Below are 16,906 nucleotides of genomic sequence, written 5' to 3'. Positions count from 1 at the left end.
TTTTTATTTTATTTGTATATATCTATTTCTAAAAATATTTTGTGTTTGTTTCTGTTCGTATTCTTCTGTAGTTCCTGTTATATCTGTTTGCCTTGTTTGTTTGCATTGATAAGAAGAAAGAAAAATAATAATAAAAATAAATACAAATTTAACACATTTTTGTAAGTAGATGAAATATCTTGGAGTTGTGTATGCGTTTTGCATAAATGAGTGAATAAAAAAATAGATAAACAAATAAATAAATGTCTTACCTTTCACCTCCAACGGTTTTCATTACGACGTCACTTCCTTCCGCTCGTCGGCGCCTGATTTTAGCGTTTTTTTAATTAGCCTAATTTGGCACACCTGTGATACATGGAAACAATGAGGACGTTATTGGTAGGTTATATTTGTCTAAAACTTCTTGGCTCTTTCAGTTTAACCGGCCTTTTTTCATACCGAAGACATTTTGACACGTCGCGGCGGGAAAAGTGGTATAAAATATAAACAAAAAATGACACGCTAGCTCCACTTAGCCATGTATTAGCTTGATGCTAATACACAAAATGGCTCTTACTTACCGGGACACTAAAAACAATACAGACACTTTGGAGACTTTGACGGTGTATATTAAATTTAAAAACGACTGACTTTAAGTTGTACGAGCCAAATATCAACCACACAATCATCCCAACAAAGCGAAGATGTTATGCTAACTGGTTGCTAACCAAACGTTGGCTAATGTAGCAAAACGAAACACTCGACGTTAGCATGCTTTTGTGTTTGACCGTGTACTTTTTGTATTACGTTTGGTGAATTATATTCAATAAGTAGAGTTCTGTGATAGTTTAGTAGTTATTTTTTACGCTTACTGTAAAGGGACAGGAGATGACAGTCTTACCGGGATCCTTCAAACATGTCCGACTCGCTGTTGACGACTTTTAGTTTAACGCTAATATTCAAAAGTCTCCGTCTGAGACACTTTAATGTCATTTTTATTAGCAAAACACGCGCTTTTGCTGCTATCACACGTCAAAATGGCAGCTGTTTATAAAAAGACAGGCGCATTTACAAATGCTAAATTGTATTTATTGAAGAGTAAGGTTAGATTTTATTTCACAGTGAAGCGGCTGAGATCTATTTTATTATGCAGCAGTAAATATATTTATATTTCATACTTACAATGACAATGCGACTCCAAAAGTTGTCTGTAAATGTGTTTGTGTATTTAGCTTTGACGAACTGCCCCCCTCCCCCCTCCTTTTCCTCCTCAATGCATGCTGGGATATGTAGTTGCACTACATTACATTTTCTGCTACGTTGCATTACTACATCCAGATGAAAGTATTTTACTTTTTACTCCACTACATTTATTTCAAAGTTTTACTTCAAAGCTTACTTTGTAGATTTAGACTATCAACATAAAATGTAATAAATGGTGTGTTGATATAGATTAACCAATTAATGAACTCCACTTATGCAACAATATTGTGATGAACACATTATAGCCACATTAAAAAAACTATAATCGCGTGTGTGTGTGTAAATATTGTATACATATATATGTCTGGATTGGAAATTAACACAAGCCACCAGCCAAATGTTGATAAAATATGCAAGTGGCTAAAACAATGGTAATCCTATGAGAGGTAGATTTTGGAAAACACCAGTAGAGAAAAATTAAATTTCCAACCCTGATATATTTATAACTTATGCATATTAATGAGACTACTTCTATATTTGGCACTGCATGTATATTTTATGCAAATACTTTTATACTTTTACTTTAAAAAAATGATTGCGTAAGTTTTTTCATGTAAAGGAGTATTTTTTGGTATTATTTCTTTTACTTAAACACAAGATCTGTATACTTCAGCCTCTTGCTACCTGGTGCAGTACAAACAGTGAATAAAATGGGTGATTATAACAATATACCATGTATGTAGAGTTTTTGCACTATATAATACGAAATTTTGTAATTCAGTGAAGACTTTAAAAAATACAGTATTTTGAATATGCATGTGCTTGTACGACATGGACATTTAAAATGCACATTGATATAAATGTATACATTCATGTGCAAAAATAAATAAAAGCAATTTGTATGATTTATTTCATATTTTCTTATTTGCAGGGTAGATTCCACTACACTTTAAACAGGCCGAGAGGACTTCATATAATAACTGACAATATGACGGTGAGTTGACATTGTCCCGAAAATGGCCACAACAAACACCAGACTCCATTTAAATAAACAGTAATTTTAGTATGTATAGTGCCAGCATATTTTCACATCTTACTGGGAGAATGAAGGGCTTCGTTATACCACATTAGAGTTGGTAATAGTTAGAACAGCTAAACCAAACAGCTTTTATGAGTTTTATTTGGCATATGTCAGCTTTCAATGAAGTGTATTTTACAATGATAAAATTACTCTTAATATAAATGGAGTCTGGTTGGTTGGTCTGTTGGTAGTAAAAACGAACACTTTGAGCAGATGCTAATCGACCAGTTTCAACAATTGTTGTTCTAATTCCTCAGACACTTAAAAATGGGAATATAGGTTCCAGGTTGAAAAGAAAAGTTAGAGAGAAAGTAAAACGTACCCTTTAATTGTTAGTGTTATCATTTATTTTATATAAATTTAGACTGACGGCACAAAAGCCAAATAAAATGTCCATCTTTATTCCAGGAAAAAAAAGATCACAGTGACATTTCATTACTATAATAGTCAGCCGACATCTTTGCGATACATTTCAACAGGCCCTCTATTTAATGCTTTGTGTTTTGCATAATGTGTGGTGAATCAGTGCCCCTTGACACTTCAACAAAAGTGAGGTTCATGCTAGAGCAGGCGCCGTTCAGAGCCGCCCGGCACAAAGGTCTTTATTAGGGTCACATTCAGCGTTGGCGGACCACCCAGCTGTGCGGATGGAGACACATTATGTTGCCCGAGCTTTGCCCTCATGATGACAAATGTGGAAAAAATAGTCATAATTCTCCCTTAGACATAAATGACCTGTGGCACCTTGGCTGAAAGGGTCTTCAGTTACACTCTGCAGCCGACCTCCAGGGTGGCATCTGAGCTGGGTGAATTATGCCAAACATGAAAGGCACAAAAGTGCAATTCAAAATGCCTTTAAAGCTCCTTGTGTGTAACATTAATCTTTGAGTAGGAAGCATGACCAAAAAACACTGTCTCCCTTCATGCACATCAATTCAAAAGTTTATTGTTTGCACCCAAAGAGCCACTTCTCCTCTGCAGAGGGCAGTATTTAGCAGAGAATGGTTTCTGCACATGGAAACTCCTCTTTGGAAATGTTACTGGGAGTTCAGAGGATCCATGAGAGGAAACCACAGAGGTGGCCCAGAACCATCATGTCGTAGGCTTTGGCACAGCCGATCCTCTAATTATGAATGACATCAGGCAAATTGTTGTAATTTGGGCTGCTAGAGTCGCTCCAACACAGTGGTTTGTCTTGAATTGCAGGATGTTTTATTGACCACCAAGTCTCATCCATCTTTATTATCATATTTGAGTGAAAGGACCAATAAGTTTAGTGTGTTTTTTGGGAAGCTGACTTTTATTAAACCTGGAATTCTTTGTCAATCAAACAATATTTAAGTAGACAACACAGAACTTTAATCAAAAACTCCTAACCTGCACTTATTGGATTTATCGTTTTTCAAGGTTTTATTGAGGACAATGACCTAAAAGACACAATGTGGGGTCTCTCCCAGCAGTAATAATAATATTCATGCTTGATTTACCTAAGCTTTCCTCTCTCTAATACCTGAGTTCAAAACCAATTTGAGATGTGTTAATTGAATATTAGCTGTAAAACAAACAGAACGACCCATTATTGTGGTGTTTAGGCCTCTCACTTTTCTGTGTGGCTCGACTGATCTGTGGCGGCCTGGGCGGCAGCACTTCAGTGTGGTCGTGGCCTTTAGATGAGCCTGATTGGCTGAGCCGGTTTTAGCACAGGGCTAATTGGATAAGCTTCTAATCTTCACACCATCGCTCCGCTGCTGGATCCTAGGTGAAGGATTACATAGATACTCCAGGGTAAAACAATTTGATGAATGCAGTTCAACAGCTATCATAGGTTTTCATACAGGAAAATATATATATATTTTTAACAAACTTGTGTACACAAGGATGTGCAAAAGCAGGTGGTTTGTAGAAGTTTTCTTCTGTGCCATTGCAGACAGACAGATGTGTACTTACTTAAAATTTCACTGTTACAGTGTCGCAGCAGATAAAAGACTAAAATAATGTGCAAAAACTGTACAATACAACACTTCACAAAATTCATGATTTGGTTCAATACAACACGGTGGCGTCTTGGTTTGGTACGTTTTTAATCAGCAAGAAAGAATAAATTCTGGATAAATTTCCTTGATTTTCAACAGTTTTGTTAAAACTAACATCTTAAAGCAATGGATCCCAACTGGTCCAGCCAGACTTCTCCTTAGTCCTTAGCTGAAGTTCCACATGTTAGATAAATTACCACATATTCAATAACATTTCACAAAATGTAAACAACATGTGGGCTTAAAGCATCATGAAATAAAACATAATGTAAGAATGGAGTGCAATTACTTAAAAATGAGTAAATAAATAGCACTGCAAACAAAAAAGTGTATATTTTCGCTTCAAGACCAGTGACTCTGCAAAAGTACCGTATGTCAATAGGCCATATAAGACTAAGAACAGGGCAATGAAATAGTTGCTCTACTGAAAAATAAAACAGGTTGGTGTGATAAATTAGGCCCCAAACAAAATCTGTATATTTGTGCTTAAAATAAAGGGTTTTTTTTACAATCTTGACACATTGTCGTGTCATTTGCAGCCCTTTCACAATAGACCCATGACCCACTTTTTCCTCACGACCTACCAGATGGGCACCACTGTCTTAGCATAGGATCTCTTTTGACTCCAAGCCATGTTGGAGGTTATTTAAATGACCCATCTTTTGGAGTGTCTTCTCAGCAGCATAAAAAAAAGCCTCTTATAAAATATTAAAATAGTTACGATCAAATACAAATGAATGAAACAATTCTGTTTCTGAAATGCCAGATGAATTTACTTGTTGCTTCAATTTTTAAATATTTTAAATTTCAGCAAACTTCCTTTTTTTTCTCATCCTGTGTGTCTGTGTCCCTTTTTTATGATTCTGTGCCCCCTCTAATTTTGCATGTTTTTGCAGGTTTGCAGAGGTTTTCTTACCTCAGCAGCAATTTGAGGAGTTTGAGTTACAGGGTGGATAATTAATCTGTCAGTCTGGTCAGAGTTGATGAGATTAGATTGATGGATTAGAGGAGCAGCTGCTGCAGAAACATTTAAGTTTCACTTTCTCTGTGCTTGAGGTTCTACTGCTCCATCTGTGCCCAGAGGAATGGTATATATATTCCTATATATTCCAATAGCGTTTCTAATGAACATTGCAGCTCCCAAAATGTAAACTCCATTTCTGGCACCAGATGTTTCAATCATAAAAAAATAATACATTTGTGGGAAACCCTGTAGAACATTGTTTTAAACAGAAATTCGTCAGTGTATTTATTAATCAAATTTAATAGGATTAGTTCAAGGTATCATTCGGTTTGTAATGCGCACCGAACTAAAAGCCTCGTACCAAATGGTTCAGTACAAATGCATTTATTGTTACAACTCTCCAATACTTATAAGTCTACAGTAATTAGCAATAATAAATATTTTTTTTAACCAATAGCCTACATAAATGAGAATATTTTACATGTATGTGTAATGCCTAAATGTGTAATGCCTAAATGTGTATTTTATTAAATCGCCAAAAGATGTGTTGCGAGACTGCAGACTTCTTAAAATCTGTTTTCAGTCTGTATTCTCTGGATTTTCCCTTTTGAATAAAGGTGTTTAATATTATTGTGGCCGGACATAAAGCAGATACTGTATGTGTTAGAGACTCTGGTATGCACTCGTATCACGTCTGTTTACAAAGAATTTCACATGATGTAGTAGCAGCGCATGGCTATGTTTTTGCAAAAGCACAAAATAAGATTTTCCTCATTTCACCTCATTGGCCGAGCTCTGCCATCACTGACGAAACACAGAGATGTTTATGCAGTAAAATCCACGCATGTAAAACATTGTGATCCATAACTGTGATTACGCCTACGGTGTGTTCTCAGAGAGGATTTGTTATTATTACATACTTCATACTCCTACTCTCTAAATATTCTATTTGTCAAAACTTCAGATGTGTTTTTAAGTTATGACTACATACAATAAGTTGCTAAAATGTACACAAATTACAAAAGAGAGCCAGTATACTGGTGGCCAGGAGTGCCATGCCAACAGCTTGTACCGGGATATCCTCGGGTGGTGGCTCCTTTACATGTCACCCTTTTTCGATTGTGCATGCTTGTGCAGTGAGGAAGTCCACCTGAAGCGAGTCCAAATAAATTTCACCAAGTCTAAAGCTGGTTGAGACTGAGTTACAGCAGCGGCAGAGCGAGTTCTGTTGAGGACTGAGACCAAACCAGGCAATAAATTGTCTGCATGTCCTTCCAAAAACAATAAGCCTAGGTGGCCCTAGTGATAGCTGGGTTATTGTCTGGTATGTGCATTTCCAAATGTAAGACTGGCAGTATGTTTTAACCTCTGTGGGGCGGCCCAAAATATCTCAGGGGAAAATGGGGATGCAGGTCTGTCTTCAGGAGCTCTGTGCTGAACCCTGTCACCTCCACAACAGAGAAATACATAAGGTTTTGACGATTAATGCATGGAGGTCTGCTGCTTTACACCGGTGTTATACATAAAGGGAAACTGATTTTTTTTCAGCCTGGACCTCTATTTTCCCATGCTTTTATGTCTCAGTGATTAATGGGAACAACAATTTTTGAAATTGGTCCAGTAATGAGAGAGTGCTGCAGCCAGCAGCAGCAAAACGGGCTGCAATGTAAACACTTGGGGCAGGTGCACCCTGTTAATTTAAGTACACCAAAAGTGCACTGACAGGCTCAGATTGTTATCAGGGTTTACCACACATTTATTCATTTGCAGCCGCCTGCCATGATTAAAAAATCTGCCTCTTTTTGGTGCTGGACCATTTACTGAGAGTGCTGTTGAAATATATATTCCATTTGGTTGCATCGCAAGACACTCTCGGAGTGTAGAGCGTACTCTGGGCACAGATGGAGCAGCAGAATGTCGGTTGCCTAGAGAGTGACTTAACCGTATATTCTGCTTGGTCTAAGAGTTTGCATTCACTCGCAGCAACTGCTCCTTTTATATATCGATCTGATCATCTCTAAACGGTTTGACAGATCAATTATCTACCCATGAGATAAAAACTGCTGCTGAGGGGAAAAAACCTTGTGCTGCTTTAACGAACCCACAAAAACCTCCAAATTCAGAGAGAGGCCACAGAATGACGTCGGCACCTCGACGTCACCCATTTGTTTTGGACTCACGTCTTGAAGCTTTGAGGCATTTTTATGGTCACCATCTTGGGTTTTTGGAGCCATGGATGACCATATTTGGATGAGAGGTGAAGAAAACCTTAACACTAGCTTCTAGCTTTGTTCGTGCTGTGCATTTAAAGCTTTGGTTAATTGTGATAACACTAATGCACACTAGTAAGAACACTAGCTATAAACAGGCTTAAAACCAATTCAACAAAATATGTTTAACATAAAAACCGAATATCCTTAGAGGGTTTTTTAATACAACCATACACAGAACAAGACTTTTTTAGCCGGCCAAAATGTTACAGTTAACATTTCTGAACCAAAAACAAACTCAAATAGCCACAGTGGCAGCTATGCCTATATGAATATATATGTAAATGTATAATGTAATACAATATGGGAAACGCAACAACAACAAAGTAATGAAACCCACCTGTCACTCAGATGAGTTTTATAAAAAAAAAAAAAATTCAGCTCTCATACAGTTGTCATGAATGTGGAAATTAGCTATAGAGACCAAAACTTTTTTTTGTATTGGGCTATAAACATGTTTATTTCTGCTGTAAAGGTTGACATTTTAAAATGGGGATCCATGGGAATAAACTCCCTCTTGGAGCCAGCCACAAGTGGACATTACAGGAATTGCAGTTTTTGGCACTTTAGTCCCCAAGGTTGCCACTTGGCACTTCAGCATGCTTACATTAGAATTTAGCATTTAGTACAGCCTCTAGTATGGAAAAAGCCTCACTTTTGTTGATATATTTTAATGTCAATCATCCAGCAATGACTGAGAAAAATCTCCTCAGCCTGTTCTCAAGTGCTACAATATGTGTGCCTGGGTCTTTGTTTGTGTATTAGGATACGTAGTACAAGCAAACTGCAGACATAAAAATTTATGTGTGGCACCATGTTTCCATTAGTGTGTTTATGCCGTGTGTGCGCGGAGATCTTTGAGGTATTTTGAGAACATAAACTTGTCATTAATGAGCATCATTAGAGGCGATCGTTTGGGACGCAGCAGCTAGGTGCAGCAAGGCACTGCAAAAGAATGCAAGACGTAAGTCCAAGTTAATCAGCTCCTCCGTTGCTTTTCTTGGCGTTAGCCGGGCCCACCACAATGCCACAGCCCCGGAGGACAGCGTAATTACAAGCTGCTATCTCGCTAAATAGGGCTCTTGCTCCTATGCAGAACAGTGATGACATGATTAGTGTTTTCCTGCTCATCTAGGCCTTGTGAATGGGGATGATGACAGCTGTATGTGGCCGGGGAAACAGTGCTAGATTGTTCCTCAGTGCCTTTAAACATAACAGCACCTACCACAGAGAGCGCTTCTTGTGTGAGCCGCAGAAATGAGTGTTAGCAGAATAACAGCAATCTGTCTGCATTCCCTCATTATTCAGTTGAACTTGCGGTCTTTGGTATCAAAGAGTGCATGATTTTTGGTGGCAAATGAAGACAAATTGTGTTGTCCTGTGGAGTGATGAGAGGAGTGCGAGAGGAGGTTATATCCTCGCCACACACCGTATAACTAACAGATATGATTGTGTTTTCTTAGTATACTTTTTTCTGCAAGAAAAACAGACTTGTGCAAGAATAAAACTCAGAGTAAGGCTCTAAATTATATGATAAACAGCTGAGCACAAATTCTTAGAACAAACCTGCAGACACTGTAAATTAGGCTGTAGAGTTTGCCTTTGGTTTTGCACCATCTTCAAAAAGTTGAGCTCTTTTAACCTTTTTGTTGTCCATATTTCATACCTTCTTTCTGCTTAAAGTTAAACTATAGTAGGTGGTTGCTAAAATGGGATGATAACATATGACCTCAGTGGAGTCTGCAAGTCATATGTCACTCTCCAAGCTTTCACTTGGTGTAATGTTACTGTTGTAAACATCATAAACATTGCTGTAATCTAGCCAGTCAATTTGTCTCGTATTTTACTATACTTGCAAAATTTATGCCAGAGTTATATCTTTGTTTCTCAACTTACTTTGCAAACATAGTTAGTTGGCTGAGCTTAACCTGACCTAACTTACTGCATTAGCTAACCAAGGGTCTTCATTTTACTTTTTTGTTTCCTCCACTGTTGTTTAGTGTGTTGTTTATTCTAATAATGGCATTTGCAGCTGATGTGAGGTGATCAGCTTAAATCAACCCAATGGATTACTCAAGATCACACCGGCAGAAATCTTGCTCTCTTCTTTTCTGTCTCTCGGCCTCAGGGCACCACAGGATGGATAGAAATGTTTCTGAGGTCCACCAGCACAAGCACGGTGCTGGGTACAAGGCAAGAGTGACTGATGCTGGTAGACGGTGCCCACCTAAAACGTCCTGTAACTCCATTTAAAAGCAGCGGACTTTAGCAACACATTTATTCTTAACGCAGCAGCCAAACAGCGCCTCATCACTACACAACTGACCAATACATTCTTATCCCAAATCATCCTATATTTTCAGTTTTCAGTGGACCTCTGTGTCTACCTTGATTTCTACATCAAGTACATGGTGGGATTACGCTGCATGTTCTTGTGTTTAGGCAGCAAAAGCACATGCTGGCATGGATGGTCAGGTTTAGGCAAAAGAGGCACATGGTAAGGTGTAAAAAAAAAACATCACATTCAGACGGAAAGCGAACACTGGACTCCCTCACAAAAGCCCCGCCCCTCCAGCCTGTCCTATATGGACCTTGGTGCTTGTTTATTACATTGATACCGATAGCGTGTCAACCACTGTCCAGAGTGTATCATGCGGACACACACGTCCCATTCGGACACCACTCGTCTACAAATCATGCTGCCACGGCATATATTAACAGTAATGTCCAGTAGTGTCATGCAGACACGAGAGGAGGCTTTTGATGTCTTGTGCAGAAAACACTGCAAAAACGGCACTTTTTTACAACTTCTGAATAAGAACGGGCTGAACTGACAGCTACAGCAGGGGGAGATGGCAAAGAAGAGAGGGAGTGAGAGAGAGTTGTTGTTTACTCATTTGTTGTCTGATTAAAAAGTTAATTCATCACATTAAATGTCGTATTGCAGTTTTCCAAACTACTGTAGCTGCAGTCTCGTTGCTATGGTAATGTGGACTATGTCTGACTGTTAAACACCATTCTCTGTTTCAGAAAGAACGTTAACGGTTAAAAGGTACCACTGGCTGGAGATGGGCTTTTTTTGGAAAATGTTACTTTTTATTAGGAGAAGACCCCTTTGCTTCAGTATCCTCGTCCCTAACACCTGTCGAAATATTAAAGAGAACTTTGCACTCCATTAAACGCGAGTCCCAGTGAGGAAGAGGTGGGTTCTGTCATCAGAGTAAATCATGGATGTGAAGGAAGGCCTTCACCCAGAAACGCTGGGATCTGCCACAGTGTGAGTTACTGGCTCTCTCCTCCGTCCTGCAGGTGCTGGTTTGTGTAGCAGAGAGCTGCTGGGAGCTGGCAGAGGTCACTGGAGGGGGGGCTCTTGTACTGAGTGAGTGATGTTCGATCTAAACAGCATGTACAAAGAAGTCAGAGGGAAATGGCTTTGGCCTGAGAGAGGCTGTTAACAGTATGCTCCAATAATATTTCCATTAACGACTTCTCATTAAACTCTGTCTGTTTTCGGCTGCTAAAAGAGGGTCTAAGCTTCCTGCATTACACCGGCTCCATTTTATTTAAACTATAAGGGCCTGGGGTCTTTTATAATATATAACCCTCTCTATCACATAACTCACACAATTTTTCTAACTCACGCTTTCCTGTCGAGTGGATGAAATGTCTTTAAAGTGGTTTTACAGTATCAGCTCAGTGCAGAGGTATTCCATCCCAGGCGAGGGTTGCTCTTGTTATCTTTAAACTCCAGAGGTTACATCGATCCATAAATCACCCGGCCCGCGGTGTCTAAACGTTCCGGCTCGACCTGCCTGTCCGACGGTGGATTTATGATTCACGGGTGTAGCAGCGAGCGCCAGCGCGGTCTCCTCTGGGCTCGCAGGCGCTCTCCTGTGCACTTGTGTACATATTTAGAAAAAGTGTGGGGTGGCTGAGTGCTGTTCTGTTGTGGGTCAGACCGCCTGAGCCTCCCATTACGGTGCTGCTGCACCTTTTTAATGAGATACAAGGCTAAAAGCAGAGTGCACACTCCTGCTGGAATCCTTTATGCAGGGTTCCCATTGTCATGGAATTTCACTATCACATTTTCCAGGCCTGGAAAAGTAATGAAACTAGTAAAATCATTGACAACAAACTTGTTGGGTGCAACAAGTTAAATTATATCAGTGAAACATAATGCTAAACCTTCTCTGTAGCTGATGACATACCGTGTTTTTAATTTGTATTGATGTGAGACAGCATTTTATTTTTGTTTTTGTTTATTCATTTTCTCCCCCCCATTTCATCTCTCCCTTCATGTATGCCCACTGGGAACATCAAATAATTTTTTAAGCACTTTTGGCTTTAGGGGTGAGGCGTACAAAAAATTGCTGTGTTTTGTATTTATTTTTCCGCTAATAAAAAACCCCAACCTTCCAAATCCAAGGGCCCGCGATTTTGACAGGCTTGTTCTCTTTCTGTCTTTTGGAAGGCAAGATTTCTTTTTTTTTTTTTTTTTTGCAATTTTTTGCAATTTTTTTTCATTAACATTTTTGGGGATTTTTTTTTTTTTTTGCAATTTTTTTTTTTTTTTTTACAATTTTTGCAGAAAGGTTAACGAAATTTACACTTTTTCCCCCTTTGGGGCATTTGTAAAGAAAATGTAAAAATTGTTGGTGACTTTTTTTTTGGAAAACCACGAGTTTGGAGTTTGGAAGGTATTTTTTTTAAAATTGCTTTTTTTCTCTATTTATAAATACATATTCTCTATTTTTTCTTTATTTATAAATAAAAAATCACCAAAATTACACTGCTTATTATAAACAGAAACTTGAAAAACTACAAATTATTATTGGATTTTCAATTTCCCAATGGTCCTTGAATACATCATTGGGGATGCTGAGCATATGTTTGAGCAGCGTTTGAATCATATATATGTTTGAAAAATGCTGGGCGAGTGGGACAAGGAAAAAAGTAAATATTGGATCCTTGAAAAGCCAACGAAAAGTTTTGATATTTTGTCCATTAAAATGTGTGGGAACCCTGTTTATAGGTGGGAAGAATCAACACGAAAAGACCTCAGGACAGCTTGAAGCACACAGATAATGTGCAGAGCTGAAACCTGAGGGAGGGTGATGGTAGAAGCTGTGCTGCAGGCTCTTTTTTTCAGTTTCACATTCATCTTGTGAAACTATGTGCTTTCAACAAAGCTTGGCAAAGAGGTAAATAGCAATAAAAGGGGATTGGAGTGTACATGTTTTCCTTGCCAAGTGTTGGAAAAAAGATATTCCCCACATTGAGCGTCTGGCAACAGAGCTTTGGCTGGTGATGTCATCTCCAGGTCCACAGTTTCTGTTTGTTTCACCTCCATTATATGTGAAGGTTCAACAGACCTGAATCTCTTGTGGTTTCTACCCTGAGACACATTTTCCCTTGTTTGGTGTCCAGTCGAGGCCTTACAAGGCTTTAAAAGAAGAAAAAAAGAGGGTATGTACAAACTTCATGCCTTTCTGTGACATGTCTGTGTAATTCCATTAGCAGTAATGCCTCCTCTCTGTTGCCATTCATGCTTCAGGAAATTTGGATCTGACATGTTTATTAGCCTGGCAGATAAAATGACGTGCTTTTCTCTTCACTGGCAAAGATGGCAGCTAATAGCAGATTGAACTGAGAGCAGAGACTTGGAGTGAAGTGGCGTATTAAGCCCTGTTCGCACGGGACGAGTATTACCAGGGGACCTCGTGTGATTTAATAATTACGCCCCGACTTCTATGTTTAGCATGGCACATTCGCATGGGATAAACAAAGTCTGCACATTACTTAAATATACGAACATTATTCCGAGAATATGATGTCAAGACTCTGTGTAACATCCACTTCCTGAATAAAGAGAGCAACAACTGCTTAGAAACAGGCATTGGATGCACTAAATAGGGCTCCTACTGTCATGAAAAACCTGGAAAAGTCATGGAATTTTCATATAGCAAGTAAAAAGCCTGAAAACGGTTTTGTAACCTAAATATTCCGTAAAAGGTTTGGAAAAGCGAAGGAATTTTGTTTCACAAATCTGTTATAACAATAACAAATGGTGTGTTCAAGGATTGTTAGATATTTGAAAATAATTTCCATTTTTACACTTTACAGTTGACTGTAATAAATAGATTTGTGTATTTTTGTAGTAATTTTCAAAGAGAAAAAAAATTGCCTTTTTTTCTTTAAAAACTGCCCAAAAAATAAAGAACATATAATCGCCTATTTATTTATTTATTTATTTATTTATTTATTTATTTTATGAGGTTGTGTTGGGAAGTGGAGGGTATGAAAAGCTATAAAAAGAAAATCTCCCCATCTCAGCAACAGAGCATTTGGTGCACTTGTTTATAACAGCTTAAAAACTCTATAGAATTTCTACAGATTTTCATTACTATATTATCTTAACTACCAAAAAAGACACACGTGCACACACAAGCAATTATTTTATTATTCACTGTTATAGTAAATAATAGAAAGAGGCCGTATCACCTGTTCCTGTGGACTGCAGGCATCTATCCGGTCTGATGCCTGGTTATGTAATTGGCCTCCGCAGTGTGATGTTGGATTGCTTTTCTTTAAAAAATTGGATTTGTTTTGACTTTTTGCTGCAGGCTGCTGCTTTTGAATTTTACTTTGGTGCTGCCATGCTTACATAATGAACATGGTAAACTTACACCTGCTGAACATCTTACACACAGATTACACATTTACATTTTCTTCAAAGCAGTTTGACCCCCAAATAAACCTGATTAAAGTCCATTGCAGTTGATCATATATCAAGTTTCATTAGGCTCTGGTGTGAAATGACACCTAAGGGCTGCGGTGATGCACAGTATGACTCAAAATTCATACCAGGATGAAAAGAAAATACTTCAATGATGATCGTATCTGGTTCTTCAATCAGTGCGCTGGAATGTGTAAAGCTTTCAACAGCCATCTGTGCCATTGTGACATTAAATTCCTCTGGTGGAAGTACGGCACATTTACAAGTCCTGCCCACGGTGTCAGGAAGAATTTGTCCTTTGCTGTCTCTGTGTAATGTGTGTGTAAGAGGATGTATGTTTCCTGTCAGTGAAGAGTAGTCTTCTTATTTCCTGTGTGGACATTTTAAACGTTTCTACACAAACATTTTCATTGGCCCCAGAGCTGGTTTTCACCACAAAAAGCTCGGGCATGCCAGCCGCCGTGTTTCCTCAGCTGGTGGATAACCTCCACTCCTCACGCATCTCTCCCTCTGCCATCAATTTCCTCCTCTCTGCCTCCTACCGGCCCATCTTTCAGCACTTGAACGGGCAGTCAACATGACGGGCTGTGGGTCCACGGTCTTTGCTGGGAGCCAAAGTCAAACTGAATCACATATGATGGACAGGAAGGGAAAATATAGTCTGAACTAACAAAACTTTTTGAAGCTTTATGAGACAATTGACTGTTTGCTAAATGCCAACTCCGACCACTGATAATCCAGATGAACCCTTAGCAACCGTAACTAGGCACAACAGGCCTGTCAAACTTCGAATTTCCCAACATTTCGAAAAGCTTTGCATCGGACTGTAGTAAGATAAAAAGGTAGCGCTTTATAGTACAGCTCACAACTTACAACGTACTTTAGAGGAAAGATGTTTGAAGTTACCCTCTAAGTATTTTGTAATTAAGTAAGTATTTGTAAGTATTGAGTACCTACGGGGTACCGTACAGGTTTATAGATCCAAATCGACAAAAAATGGGATCCTGCTAATTACCCCACAGGTACCCAGTGCTTGAAAAATACTTAGAGGATTGCTTCTTTTGTTTTCCCCTAAAATACCCCGCCCCGTAAGTACCCAGTAATTGCAAAATACTTAGAAGATAACTTCAAACGTTTTTTCCTCTAAAATAACCCTCCAAAATACCCTGTAGGTACCCAGTCCTTTCAAAATACTTAGAGGATAACTTCAGACATCTTTCTTCTAAAGTACCCTGTAGGTACCCAGTACTTAAAAAACACTTAGGGGATAACTTTAAACACCTTTCCTCTAAAGTACCGTAATTACACCATAAGTTGTGGGCTGTATTATAAAGTGTTACCAGATGAAATTTAAAGGGTTTATAGGGTGATGTGTTTTTTCCCCTCGTCACTACAAAACAAATAATACAAGTGCAGAGGTGCAAAGAATTGCCTGTATGGGGCACACGCTCAACCAGGTGAGCTAGAGGTCACCCTGGGTGTCTGTATTTTTGACGGGATTGAGAACTATACCTTTGGGATTTCTAAATACCCCGGTGGTACAACTTGATACCACCCAAGCGTAACGTGCAGGACAGTAGCGCAGTAACTTTCTTTATTCCCTACAGTATATGAACACACTTTCATTGCTCAATTCCTTCCTCCAACATCAAAGCTCACCTCGACACCCACCTCGGTGACCTCACCCTGCGGTTGCCTCACTCCGACTACGAGGAATCCAACTACGTGGCAGGTTTGAGATGAGGAAGCCAAGGGTGAGAACAACGCTCCGAGTGCCATACTTTGAAGTTCCTGCATGCTCTGGAAACAGGGCAAGGAATCACCTGCCATAAAGACGTGTGCGTAAGCGCTGAGCTATTTGTTCTGGTGCCTGGGTGGTTATGGGTCCCCAGGGAAGGCTGGCCCGGGCCCCTGTGAGATCACATCAGTGCGGAGCGGGCGGGAGTCCACCCGGAGGTGGAACTAATGGGCCCATGTGTTCGCAGACACTTCTGAGAGCCAGATGCTGGGAAGAGAGACGTCCGTCGAGTTTTTCACAACACCTCCCCTGGAGAGAGGAGCGGGGAGCGCAGTCAGGCTTCACACGCACGCTGGACGCAGAAATCGATGTATACAGATACACATACCATGTTCATTTGGTTAAATGCAGTCAGGAATGCTCTCTGTTACACACACACCTTTAGTTTGTTGAGTCTACGCCGAGACTGTTTCCACTCTCCCTCTCGCTGATGCAGCACGCAAGGTGAAACGGTCTAATAAAAGGGATTCGGGGCTCACATCTATCTATTCCATATGATCTGCCCGCCCCAGTAAAAGTCACGTACAGACCCCGCTGCCTGCGGTTCGCCGTGTTATTGATGCAGTCTTGACCTCTCCGATCTGACGTCTTATTCGAAGTGGTTAATGATTACCATCTTTCAATGTGTTTCAGCTGTCGCACCGGTAATCCCCCCCCCACCTCTGCTCCATCACAAGGATTGTTCCTGTGGATGTCAACGTCTGGACATTGTTTTGACCTCATCTCTTCCTCACATCAGACACAGACAGGGTGAGTCATTAACCCATCTGTCCAATCTGATGTAACATCAGACACAAATCCAATACATTGATATGGGGATGAAGCACAGACTTAGGAGAAAT

At 39.5% G+C, this 16,906-nt stretch overlaps 1 protein-coding gene across 1 annotated transcript in view; it reads left to right on the top strand.

Annotated features, from left to right (window-relative positions):
* Window positions 1–287: 287 nt before the first annotated feature.
* The window catches only part of LOC121940368 (phosphoinositide 3-kinase regulatory subunit 5-like), a 111,586-nt gene continuing 94,967 nt past the window's right edge, over window positions 288–16,906 (top strand). Inside the window, exons 1-3 of the mRNA XM_088069173.1 lie at window positions 288–378; window positions 2,114–2,176; window positions 16,698–16,814. The gene's annotated coding sequence lies outside the window, so the exon portion shown is untranslated. The remainder of the gene's footprint in view (window positions 379–2,113; window positions 2,177–16,697; window positions 16,815–16,906) is intronic.

The sequence above is a fragment of the Plectropomus leopardus genome, chromosome 18 (assembly GCF_026936395.1).
Source record: "Plectropomus leopardus strain MGB_pleo_1.0 chromosome 18, ASM2693639v1, whole genome shotgun sequence".
Taxonomy (NCBI): Eukaryota; Metazoa; Chordata; class Actinopteri; order Perciformes; family Serranidae; genus Plectropomus; species Plectropomus leopardus.
The sequence above is the reverse complement of the archived record's forward strand: the minus strand, read 5'-3'. Positions and strand labels throughout refer to the sequence as shown.